Source organism: Ceratotherium simum, chromosome 34 (genome assembly GCF_057802395.1).
Source record: "Ceratotherium simum simum isolate JZ-2026a chromosome 34, ASM5780239v1, whole genome shotgun sequence".
NCBI lineage: Eukaryota > Metazoa > Chordata > Mammalia > Perissodactyla > Rhinocerotidae > Ceratotherium > Ceratotherium simum.
The window spans coordinates 1,696,332-1,710,008 of NC_141933.1; positions in this window are offsets into that span (position 1 = coordinate 1,696,332).

Below are 13,677 nucleotides of genomic sequence, written 5' to 3' on the forward strand. Positions count from 1 at the left end.
AAAAAAAAGAAAAAACAAGGTTCTATTCCTCATTCAAAGGTCCTATTTCCGGGGCCGGCTCGGTGGCGCAGCAGTTAAGTGCACACTCTGCTTCGAGGGCCTGAGGGTTCGCAGGTTCGGATCCCGGGCTCGCACCAACACACCGCTTGTCAAGCCATGCTGTGGCGGAGTCCCATATAAAATAGAGGAAGATGGGCACAGGTGTTAGCTCAGGGCCGGTCTTCCTCTGCAAAAAGAGGGGGATTGGCATCGGATGTTAACTCAGGGCCAGTCTTCCTCACAAGAAAAAAAAAAAAGGCCCTATTTCCAAAAACGATCACGATCATATTCTGAGGTTCCAGTGGACACGAATTTTGGGGGAACACTCTTCAACGCAGTACAGGAGTCTTTACAGAGCTGGGTCCATGGAATAGGGTCTCGCAGGATAAAGAGAAACTGGTTATGTGGACAGAGAGGGAGGGCCAGGAGAAAGGCCTGGAACAGATCCTCCCTCAGAGCCTCAGAGGGAGCCAGCCCTGCCCACACCTCGATCTGGGACTTCCAGCCTCCAGAACTGTGAGAGAATAAATGTCTGCTGTGTTGAGCCACTCAGTTTGAGGTACTTTGTTCTGGTAACCCCAGGAAACCTGTCTGCAAAGTACTATAAATACATTTTGGGAATGTAAATTGATGTAGCCACTGTGGAAAACAGTATGGAGGTTCCTCAAAAGATTAAAAAGAACTACCAGAGGCCAGCCCGGTGGCCTAGTGGTTAAGTTCAGCGTACTCTGCTTTGGTGGCCTGGGTTCAGTTTTCAGGCATGGACCTACACCACTCATCAGCAGTCATGCAGTGGTGGCATCCCACATACAAAATAGAGGGAGATTGGCACAGATGTTAGCTCAGGGTGAATCTTCCTCAAGCAAAAAAAAAATAGAACTACCACACAATACAGTAATTCCACTTTTGGCTATTTATCCAAAGGAAACAAAATCACTATCTCTAGGAGATATCTGCACCCCCCACCATGTTCACTGCAACGTTATTCACAACAGCCAAGACATGGAAACAACCTCAGTGACTTGCAACAGACAAATGGATAAAGAAAATGTGAGAGAATATATATAGTGCAATATTATTCAGCCATAAAAAAGAAGAAAATTCTGCCATTTGCGACAACATGGATGGACTTTGAGGGCACTATGTTAAGTGAAATAAGTCAAACAGAGAAAAAGTACTGTATGATGTAACTTATATGTGGAATCTAAAAAATATGAACTCGTAGAAACAGAATAGAATGGTGCTTGCTAGAGGTGGGGGGTGGGGGAGGGAGGAAATGAGTGAAGGGGTCAAAAAGTACAAGGTATCTTTATTTGTAAGATAAGTTATGGAAATCTAATGTACAGCGTGATTACTATAGTTAAGAATCCTGTTTTGTATATTTGAAAGATACTGAGAGTAGATCTTAAAAGTTCTTATCACAAGAAAAAAGTATTATAACTATGTGAAGTGATGGATGTTACTTATCGTGGGGATCATGTCACAACATAGACATATACATATATTGAATGATTATGTTGTACATCTGAAACTAATGCAATGTTATATGTCAATTATATCTCAATAAAACTGGAAGAAAAAGAAGAAAACATTTAAAAAGAGCTTCTGCAATGGAGCAATTGTCACTCAATGCTTCAATATCAATTTCCAGTAAAGTCAATGCCTCTGGAGTTCCTAGAAAAATGACTGAATCTTCACAAGACTCCCTTGTTTAGAAATAGAACGCTGAGTGAGAAACGGCAGAAAGCAATACGTCTGAGTCATATGCAGACACAGATTAATTAAAGCCTTATTACCTCAAATATCATCAAAGTTCCTCATTACTTGAATTTAACTGAATCAAAAGGTGTTTGTACTACAAAAACTTTTCACCCTGAAAGAAAGTACTTTTTAGGGGGGAAAATGCTTATCTGTCATTCTGTCCATAGCATTGGCACTTGCTGGTTCAAATCTAGTAAAGCCCTCCCATGGATGCACCATTAATAAAATACTCAGAATGGCTTCTCTCTAGAAAAAAAAAATACATTTGTTGGTGAACATATCCTGTGTAGGCAGGCCTCACTGGCCAGAGCCCCTTTACACCTTACACGGAGAACCACCCACCTAGGGTGGTTCTGGGCTCTTGCCCTGGAGGAGGGGCTTGCAGCGGACCAGAGCCCTCACTTTCTCAGGAGGATCCTTGGGGAGGGAGGGATGGAAGGGATCTTATCGCCCCAGCAGGATGGGTTCCTGCCGGTGGCACCAAGGAGAAGGACATCTCTGGCCTGCACGTGTGGGACCAGCGCGGGAAGTGTCCAGCCATATCCTTTCTCAGGACGGGGCAGGGGAAGCCCGAGGAAGGCCCCAGATGGGGGAGGCAGCTCAATTCACTTACATCCACTCTCCTTACCATTCTCATTCCTGGATTATTTTGAGCCTACTTCCAGATGTTGTATGATTTTATCACTTTAGCTGCCTCTTCCTCTAGATCTATGCCTTTGGACGGGATGGAACTTCCTAAGCCTGAATGCTTTTCCCGTAAAAGACCTACCTGGTGGGACTGGCCTGATGTGATTCAAGATATGCTATGGGGCAGGTGCCTGGAGCTGTTAAGGCCGTACGCGTACACTGGGCACCGTGGTGCAGCTGTGCCCTGAGGCTCCATCTCTCTTCACTATTGGAGAAGCCCCCTCATTCTAGCTGGTTGCTACAGAGACAGAAAGCAGAAAGGAGTTCATTAAAGTGCTACCGGCCAGTTGGCAGAATTGCTGGGGGTTCAGGCTTGGAGAATCTCAGTGACCACAAAGCTCAAGTTCACACCACAAAACAGGTGAGTTGTGGACGGCACGCCCTGCAGACAAGGGCCTGCAGCCTGTTCCCCCTAATAGCCAGACCCGGGGCTCTGCTGCCAACACCGTCACCACCACCCGGGCACAGGCCACCGGCCCGCAGAGAGACCCTGGCGGTCCTTGCTTCTTTATGGTACCTGCAGGGGCCAACTCATCCAGGCTGTCCCAGGACTTTACTGATTTTAGCACTGAAAGACCCATATCCCAGAAACCCTTCCATCTGGACAAGCCAGGACAACTGGTATATGCATTTCCTGGAGCTACCAGAACAAATGACCACAAACAGGGCACTTAAAGCCCCGGGAATTTACTTTCTCCATTCTGGAGGCTCCAGAGGGAAGTCCTTCCTGCCTCTGCCAGCTCCGGGCGGTCCTCGGTTTGCGACTGCATCACTCCAGTCTCTGCCTCCATCTTCGGGTCTTCCTCCCTGTGTGTGCCTAATCTGCCTCTGTTTCACTCTTGTAAGGACATCTGTCGCTGGACTTAGGGTCCACCCTAAATCCAGGGTGATCTCATCTCAAGATCCTTAATTATATCTGCAAAGACCCTTTTTCCAAATAAGGTCACATCCACAGGTTCTGGGTATTAGGACGTGGACATAGCTTTCTGGGGGCCAGCATCAGCCCACAGCAGTTGGCAGTTGGTGACCCTAGGATGGGCCAGTAAGAAACTGAGGCCCTCAGCCCAGTGGCCCACAAGGAACTGAATGCTGCCAACAATCCCGAGAGCTTGCGAGTGGATCCTTCCCCAGGCCAGCCTCCGACGAGACAGCAGCCCTGGCCGACACCCTGATTTCAGCCTGTGAGATGTTGAACAGAGGACCCAGCTAAGCCATGCCGAGTCCTGACACACAGACACCATGAATAATAAATGTGTGTGTCTCAAGAGGCGAAATTTGTAGTCATTTGCCACGTGGCATGAGATCGCTAATACGAAAAGTGACCAGCCTCCACTCCTCTTGATGGGACCCAGCCCAGAGGAGCTGTCCCTTCATGGGAGGACCCAAGCTGAGGTCCCTGTGAGGGGCTCCTGAAGAGCCCACGTCCACACTCATAGCCAGTGCCAGCAAAGAGAGAGCCACAGCAGCGCCAGCGATGGGGACCCCTCCACCTCCTCCAACCCTCCCTCCCCTGCCTGACCCTGGAAGATCCAGAAGATGGGAGAGGGCTGAGAAGATACCCCCACTGCAGGATCCCAGGTGGGCTCTGGGAGAATCGTTGCATTGGATGTGGACTACAATTTTGAGACCAGACTGGATGGATCTTTTAATTATTTTTTCATTGAGGTGAATTTCACATAACATAAAATTCACCATTTTAACCATTTTAAAGTCAATGATTCAGTGACTTTTAGTGCATTTACAATGTTGTACAACCATCACCACTATCTAGTTTCATAACGTTATCATCACCCCCCAAAAAGAAATCCCAATACTCATTAAGCAGTCACTCCCTATTTCTCTAATCCTATGGCCTCACCTCTCACCCCTGGCTCCTGGAAAATACCAATCTCCTTTTTGTCTGTATGGATTGCCTGTTCTGGACATTTCATATAAATGGAATCATGCAATTAAAAAAAGTGGCCTTTTGTGTCTGGATTCTTTCACTTAGAATGATGTTTTCAGGGCTTACCCACATTGTAGCATGGACCAGAGCTTCATTCCTTTTCATTGTATTTACAGTGTACATATGCCACATTTTATTTACCACTTATCAGGTGAGGGACATTTGAGCTGTATCCACTTTTTGACTATTGTGAGTAAGGATGCTCTTAAGATTTGGGTACAAGTTTTTGTGTGGATATATGTTTTCATTTTTGATAGATCTAATTTTTATTGACTTAAATTCTACATATAGGACTTTTTTTTTAAGTACCTCTAACCCACTGTACCAACACATCTTTTCTAAGACTTGTCAGAAAATGTCAAAACCAAGAGAATCTAAATTCTTCTACTGGATGGCAATAAGACTCAGTTTTAAAGACTTTTTTTTTCAGAGCTTTTTATCTGCAAGAGTTGGGAAATCGTTTTGTGAAATCTGAAAATTCTGTCTGAACCTTAATTTGACCTGTATGAAAAGACCACTAAGGTTTCACATGTGGGAACTGAAAAACCAAGTAGCGCAGTCTGCAGAAGTTTGTGGTTTGTTCGTGGAAATCTGACTCAAAAAAGTGAGAAGCATTGCACCACTCTGTTTTTGCCTGCCTTGACAACGAGTCATCCTGGAAGCAGATGCTTCCCGACTAAGAGGGTGGTTAATTATCTTGAAAACTGGGGTGGGAAAGGGTCCCGTGTGCCTCCCCTCCCAGTTCTCTGCAGCTCATCTGTCCATTACCCTTCTTTCTGCGGACACAAGCCGGCTTTCCCCAGGGCTCCCCAACGTCCTCCGCCCCGGACTGAGTTACATCCGGAGTCCTTCCTTGTTTTCTTTCTGAATCTGCCCAGGCTCGCGTGTCCTCCTGGTTGACTTTGTTCAACGGCTTTCTTCGCGGTGAGCAATGCTTTCTTCCTTCCTTGCCTGAAAGGCGGCGGCAGGCGCGTGGGCCGCACCCCTGCCCGGAGGGGCCCTCCGTGACTCACCGCCCGCGAGTCACTGTACCCCGAGCGGGTGCGCGCGCCCGCTGCGCCCCGCAGGCGGGACCTCCTCGGGTCCTTCCTGTGCCCCGCGCGGGCGCCCCCGCGCGTCCCGCGGGCGCCTGGCCCAGAGCCGCCGCTGCAGCCCGGGAGCAGCGAGCGCCGCGGGGACCCGGCCGCGCCCGAAGTGCGCTGCGCTGCGGCCTTCGTGTCCGGGTGTGACGGCCCGCGATTCAGAGCTGTAGGAAACGCTGCCGTGAATGGTGCGTGTGAGCCGCGGTCGGGCTGCCTCCGTGATCGTGGGGTCGGATAAGAGACGCATTCCGATCAGGCTTCGGTCCCGAATGCGCTTGTTAGTTCTAACAGGTGGTTTGTTTTGTGCCATCTCTAGGGTTTTCTACATGGAAGTCATGTCATCTGCAAACGGATTTTACTTCTTCCTTTCCAATTTGGATGCCTTTTGTTTTTTTCTTGCTAATTGCTCCGGCTGGTGTTTGGGCCTTGTAAGCAGTTGCAGAGCAGTGCTTTTGGATTCTTAAGAGAGGGGAGAAGAGAGGGACACCCACTTGGTCCAGCGGGAATTGGGGGTGATTGAATGGAGTAGCAAGATCACCCTCGGTGGTTGGGTCAGTCACCTCTCTGCAGGAGTCATCCTGTGGTGTGGTCCGAGGATTCAGGAAGTAACCATATGTGTGTGTAGTCCAATCTGCGTGCTGGGAAGAAAACCTTTATTCTGACAAAGGGAAAAGCTGACTCAAGTTGCTGAAAGACTTGGAACTAGTAAAAGGCTCTCTTCTCACATCTGAGTGGGCAACAACAGCATAAAGACGAGCATTCAGCAAAGACCTCCTGAGTGACCCTGGCCAACGAGGCAGACCTGACTTCCTGCAACTGATGCTACAGGGGAGGCCAACTTTTCTCCCGTCCATTCCTCAGGTCTGGGTGGTGAAAACAGAGGGGCTGAATACTATACTGTTTTGTTTTGTTTTATGGTTTTTCTTTTATTGTGGTAAAATACACATAACATAAAATTTTCTATCTTTTTTTTTAAGATTTTATTTATTCATTTTTTTTCCCCCCAAAGCCCAGTAGATAGTTGTATGTCATAGGTTCACATCCTTCTAGTTGCTGTACGTGGGACTCGGCCTCGCGTTGGACGGAGAGGTGGTGCCTTGGGGCGTGCCCGGGATCCGAACCCGGGCCGCCAGCATCAGAGCGCGCACACTTAACCGCCAAGCCACAGAGCCAGCCCTAAAATTTTCTCTCTTAACTACTGGTAAGTGGTTACAGGGCCGGCCCCGTGGCTTAGCGGTTAAATGCGCGCGCTCCACTGCTGGCGGCGCGGGTTCAGATCCTGGGCGCACACCGACGCACCGCTTCTCCGGCCATGCTGAGGCCGCGTCCCACATACAGCAACTAGAAGGATGTGCAGCTATGACATACAACTATCTACTGGGGCTTTGGGGGAAAAAATAAATAAATAAAATTATTTTTTAAAAAATGCTAGTAAGTGGTTACAGCTCAGTGGCATTAAGTGCATTCACAGTATTGTTCAACCATCACCACCATCCATCTCCAGAACTTTCCATCTTACCCAACAGAAACTCTGTCCCCATTAAACACTAACTCTCTATCCCCCCACCCCAGTCCCTGGCACCCACCATCCGACTTTCTGTCTGTGAATTTGACTCCTCTAGAGACCTCACATAAGTGGGATCACACAGTATTTGTCATTTTGTGTATGGCTTATTTCACTCAGCATGTCCTCCAAGTTCATCCATGTTGTAGCATGTGTTAGAATTTCCTTCCTTTTTAAGGCTGAGTGATATTCCACCATATGGAGATACCACATTTTGTTTATCCATTCATGCATTGATGCACGCTTGGGTTCCTTCTACCTTTTAGCTGTTGTGAATAATGCTGCTATGAACATGGGTGTGCAAATATCTCTTCAAGATCCTGCTTTCAATTCTTTTGGATCTCGAGTGGAATGAGAAGCAGCTTTGCCATGGCAGGTCCTACCAGGATCCTCATAATCCACTCTTTGGGAAACCAGCACCATCAAAGACCTGTCATTGTGGAAACACTGTCTCCTGCCCAGGTGACGGATCTGTGATCTAGCAGCAGGGGTTGGCTCAGCTCCAGCCATGCCAACACCAGGACCTCCTCCTCCTGAATCCCTTTCTTTGTCTGCCTGTTTCACCTACTGAGTCCCTAGCAACTGCACAAATGTCTACACCGCATGGAGACTTCAGGCATTAGTTATTTGATGGTTGAACTAGCAGCACACAGCATGGAGGGTTAAGATAACATATGCAAAGCCTGTGGCAGGCAGTTAGTATGTGTTTGACTAAAGAACAGGATGTTCCTTCAGGGCTCATTCATTCTTATCTTCCTCCTGTGCTGTAGTTGCTGCTTCCAGAGGTGTCATTAGATGACTTTGGATGACACCTCATGTTATGGGATGAATTGTGTCCCGCCCCCCAATTCATATGTTGAGGTTGTGGGAGATCAAGATTTGGCCATCCTAAAATATATCTCTTTACCTTGATTGTTTTCTCTGAGGGACATTTGACCTCCCCACTAACTGCCTAAAGAATTTGACATGGTGGGTCCTTCCTGGAACAGATCTATCATGATGGCTGTAAAGATAATGTAGGATAGAGGTTACAATAGAAAAGGCACCAACAAGCCCATCTTATCGGAAGTTCTGTCTCTCTGGCCACATTCTCTGGATGGCCCTGCGAGGAGTTGCCAGACAATCATTTACATTTATAAGGGAAATCTCCATTTGTAAAGGTATCTCCCTCTCTATTTTGGGAAGAGGGGGGGGATGGCCTCATTTCTAGAGGCTTATCAATGTGGAAGGTGAGGCCTTAAATCTGCATAATAACCTTACTCTTGTTTACTGTGCTTTAGTGGTAATCTCCTGTAACTGACTCCCCCCACTCCCAACATCCTCCTTTGTCGTTGGCTGAACATGGTATTTAAGACGAAAATTTCTGCTATTGTGTGGAGAAACGCAGTGTCCCTGCTTTCTCCCATGTATACATGTTATTAAACTTGGTATTATTTTCTCCTGCTAACCTGTCTTGTTAATTATTTGGCCAGCCAGAAGAACCTTAAGGAAAAGGGGAGAGGGGGATTCTCCCTCTTCCCCCGACAGTTTTGGGGTAGTCGCCAGGAGCCACACTGGCTGGCAAGTTGCCTTCTCTGGCTGGAAGACCTGCCTTCTCCCTGGACTACTGCAGATGGTGAGATACGGGAACGCCTGACAAAAGCTGGCAAAAAGGTAAGACTTCTTACCACGTCAGCCTCCTGGAATCTCTATCTGCAGAGTCCGGTGGAAGGAAGTGGTGATAATTTTTTCTCATTCTAAATTTAGATTGGCAGGAGAAAATATTTGGGAAACTAGTTTCTTGTGTTTTTAGTGACTCTTGGTTTAAATTTGGCAGAGTACTCTTGGTTTTGATCTTGATCCCTTTTCCTCCCAGAAATAGTCTCTGTTTTTCTCTTTTGTCTGTGTCTTTTGTCATAAGAAGGAAATACCATAGGGTAGGACGCAGGCATAGGCCCTATAAGCCTGCTGTCCGGGCCGGCCCCACAGACTGGTGAGTTTGCGGGTCTCACCAGACCGGCATCTACAAACTTTGCTGTGGGTTAATATGCACATGAAGTGAAGGTCATTGCCAAGGGCATCTTGGAAGCAAAAAAGGCCACAAATTTGGTGGGCACGGGTCAAGCAGTTAAGAGCCATTAGGGCGCTCGCCACTTTCAGAAGACTCCCGTGACAGGATAAGTTGGGTCACGGAACGGGGTAGATGACACAGGTCCCCCGCCAACTGCAAGAAAATGTCCGTGCAACCACGAGGTACTCTGTAAAGCACACAGTCCCCAACCCCGCGGCATCTCCCCCCCTAGGTATTATTCTGGCTCCAAGAGACCTAAGGTGTGGCTAAAGCTGTCATTGTGCACATAAGAAAAAAAAACTGGATAAGGTTTTTCCTTCTGTCTTGTTCTGTGTCCTGAGAAAACTTGGCTTTGTGACCAGTGAGAATATTCTCCTTGGTCTCCACCATACGGAAGGTGCACTTACCGGGGTGCACCTTGGTGGCCAGTCGAGTAGACTGGGGTTCCGAGCTGTCTCTTTGTCCGGCTGTGCCAAGCTCTCAGGGGAGTTTGTCATAAAGGGCCCAGTCCATAAGGGCTTTTGTCGTCTTAACCTTCGTTGCTTGTTAGTGCTGGAAAAATCCCATTCCAGCATCGCCTGCCCAGTGTCACAGATTAGCGGGTCTGTGACTGGAGGCGCCCCACACTATTGTGGGAGACCGGAGACACCGTTTTCACTACACCATCCTTACCACCTGTGCAACGAAGGTCTTTACTTTCTCTGAATATCTTTGGGAGTGAATTCTGTGGATCACGGGGGCTACATCATCTGCGCCCTCACCATGGATGCCTCTTGCATCCATGGGAAAGATTTATTCTAAGCGTGGAAAGTTACCTCCGGGTCTTTCCTTAAAAAAGGTTTATTGGATCGAGTCACTATTGGAATAAATATACAAATGAAGATCCTACTCGTCAATGGCCAGACGACGGATCCTTTGAATTGGAAAAACTTCTAAATTGGGGAAAAAAAAATGTTTTGAGAGCTCTCACATAATTATTTATTTGGTACCTAAGAAAAGGCCAGAAAAAGGAAGGGAAAAATTTGACTAGCCTTAAGACCTTGACTCAGGTTACAATGGAATTGAGAACATGTAAAAATGTAAGTGTTGATAAGATTATAAAGGTTGGAATGTTTGAGCTAATTTTATATAAGAGGTTACATCAACTTTGCCTGAGTATGTTTTAAAATGTCTGACTGGGAATGCTTCCCTTGTCCAAAATTAGTAGACCAAGACCTGTTGATAAAAATCTTAATAATAACTATGTTTAAAGATATAAGAGGTGATGAAATTTACATGAAATTTTGTAAAAAAAAAAAACCGATGTTATTTCTGTTACAGAACTGATTAACAAAAATAGTAATTTAAATGATGGCTAATTTTATCTAATGTCTTATGAAGTCTTGTAGGCAATCTAAATAATTATTGGGAACAAGTAACTAAATAGTTGTGAAAAAGATGAATGTTGGGTGAACTTTAAACAATAATTATGTGTTATGGTGGTTACAGCTTCCAAACTCTTTTTGGTGACTTAAAACTTTAGAGTTTTGCTAAATTTTATGATAAAAATTCAAGTGAGTATCTAGATCATTTCCAAATAACATAAGATATTAGACATTGATTGCTAAATGTACGTTTGTCTACTTTTGGCTTTTCATTACAGGAAAACTAAAAGGTGTTTTGGGTCTATTGGTAAACATGTGTTTTATTAAAAGATTGTACTATAAAGTAACATATTTCTAGAAGTTATGAAGTGTTTATAAATTTTCCAAGCCACAAGATACTAATGTAAAAGAAAGTTTATAATTGTTTACTTAGTTTTTACCTAGAAATTAAGGTTTCTAAAGGTTAAAATTTCTAATTAGTATATGTGATTGAAGCTACTAAAAAAATTAAGAAAAGAAAAATGTCTGTGTACAAGGAAAGTAAGATGCATAAAGAAGGTACAAAGAATGGAAATATTTTGTTTGGTTGATTAAGAAAGATAAATTTGTCCTCAAGTACAAGGAGGGGAAAAAAAAGACATGGGACAAATTCTGAATGTAAAAGAAAGTTATAGGTTTGTGGAAGAGGAATTCTGGAAAAGGAGTTTTTGCATGGTCAAGTTGGCTAAGATTGAAATAAATTTAATTAAGTAAATGAGTTTTAATATCAGAAGTAAGCTGATACAAAATTATAATTTGGTCTTATTTCTCTTAAAAGGATAATTTGCTTAAACTTGATAAAGAGGTTATAAAAGATTTTTCTTTACCTTTGGGTAAGTCTACCTAAAAGACAGAGAAAAAAAAAACTGTTAAAATAATTTCCTACGTTCAAAAGACTGAGGTCTCTCTATTAAGGCTTTTTGGACTGTTAGTGCTCTGTTTGCCTTGACTTTTTATATTTTTGACAAGCTCCCCAAAATTCATATAAACGTCTTTCTTTTATTTTTTTCTTTGAGAATTTTCAAAGGGCCCTGGAACTTCTCAAAGAAATTTTCTCTCTTCCTATAAAGAGAAAGATACTAAACTTATTAGGCTGATTCAATATGTTAAATTACATGGAAAACATTGTCAGACAAGTGATGATAAGCCTGCTTAGGTGATATTTTGTGGGTAAATGTCATTGACATAGGTGTTTTAAAATTGTATAACATTACTAAAATTCTGTTCTGTCCTGGTTATCAGTCATAATTCTTGTTATTATTATTTTAAAGTGTTGTATGTCACAAAATTAACCAAATTTCTCTGTCAATTGCCATTTTGAGGTCTTGTTGTTTACAGACTTATTTCTTTGCTCTAATGCTTTTGCAAAATGTTTCAACTTCAGAAAAATTCATGGAAAGGACTCGGACATTTACACTGGAGTACAGGTTTCTGACAAACTTTCTGATCATAAAACTGAACTTGGTAAGAAATTACAGAAATCTGATGGAGAGACTGATAACTTCATGAAGCTGCTAACAAAAAGACTGGGATCAAGAATGGATTACACAGGACTGAATGAACTGATAAAGATGATTATAATTTTTATGATTTTTCGTTTGAAGTATTGCTGAATTTTTAATATTTTATTTTTTCAGATTTAAGGAAAACTTTTTCTCTTTTCTCCTGAGCTAGCTATGACATAGCAATTTGGTAAATGATACTTTTGTAAGTAAAATTGAAATATTTATCTTTTTCTTTCTACCTGATCCCTCGAATTTGGAAACTCTTAGTGAGTGAGTATTGTTGTTTTCATGGCAATATAGTTATTTGCATAAGTTCAATAAGAATCTGTTCTCCTTATAACAGGACACAATTGGAAACACTGGTTATATTACCAAGGTTGTGACCAGAACATCATATTTGCGATATAACCATACAGCTTTTGAGGAATGAAGATTGGACTTTATGGAATAAAGCCACGTGGAAATATTGACCTGGTACCTTATGTTCCAAGCAGCACTTACCAGGATAAGTAAAGAATGTCACTTATCTGGCAGGTACAAGGAACCTCGAAATATTGTGGGGGAACCTCAGAAGAGAGGAAATCACCCAAATCTGTAGGTATTACAGGCAAAGTCTGATGACAAAATCCTTGGCTTGGCTTTCCTGGCCTCGAGAGGCCTTTAAAGTTCAATCTGAGATTCCTTATAAAAAGTTCCAGCAAAGCAGATTTAAAAGAGCCTATGTGATTCATTGCTATTCTTGCTGTACTTATGTAAATAATTCTGCCAACTTTATTGGAACTAGACTTATTTTACAAACTAGTTAGTTTTAATTTGGTGATCTTAATAAAAATGAGGGTGATTTTAGAAAGAAAAATTATATTTCAGTAAAAACTATAGTATACATTTGTGGATATTAGATCCTAGTTTGTTAATTGTCTTGTGAGGTTTTTGTTTTATATCTGTTGACTGGACTGGATCCTGATTTCTTCTAGTCTCCTGAAATATCTGGCTACAGATGTCCAAACTAACGTTTTTGATTTTTTCCATCATTTTCATTTGAAATCACTGAAAACTGAACCTGCGCTTTTTCCTGAAGCCTTACAAACTGAAGCTGATGGACGTGATATAAACTTAAGAGATTACCCGATGAAATCATCAGAGACATTTTAAACTGCAAAAGATGCTTTGACGCTGACATCTAAAACCTTAACTGGCAGTCCTCTAAACTCAGAAACTGCTTTACAATGTGCTCCAACCATTAACCTTGTTTTTCTTTTGTTTACATAGAAATGCTTCTATTAAATACTTGATTGCTTGCTTCCACAATATAGGCGTCACCTTGAGAGCCCAACTGCATCACCACCTTCCAAAAGGAACTTAATTAAACTGATCTATTATCAGGACTAAGAAATGTGTTCAGTGAGATGAAACAGCCTACCAACTCAGCTTCTGGACTATGAAACTTCTTTAAGTTTCAAAAGGACTGTGAAACTTCTAGTTTCAAAGGCGGAACTGTGGGAGATCAAGATTTGGCCATCCTAAAATATATCTCTTTACCTTGATTGTTTTCTCTGAGGGACATTTGACCTCCCCCACTAACTGCCTAAAGAATTTGACATGGTGGGTCCTTCCTGGAACAGATCTATCATGATGGCTGTA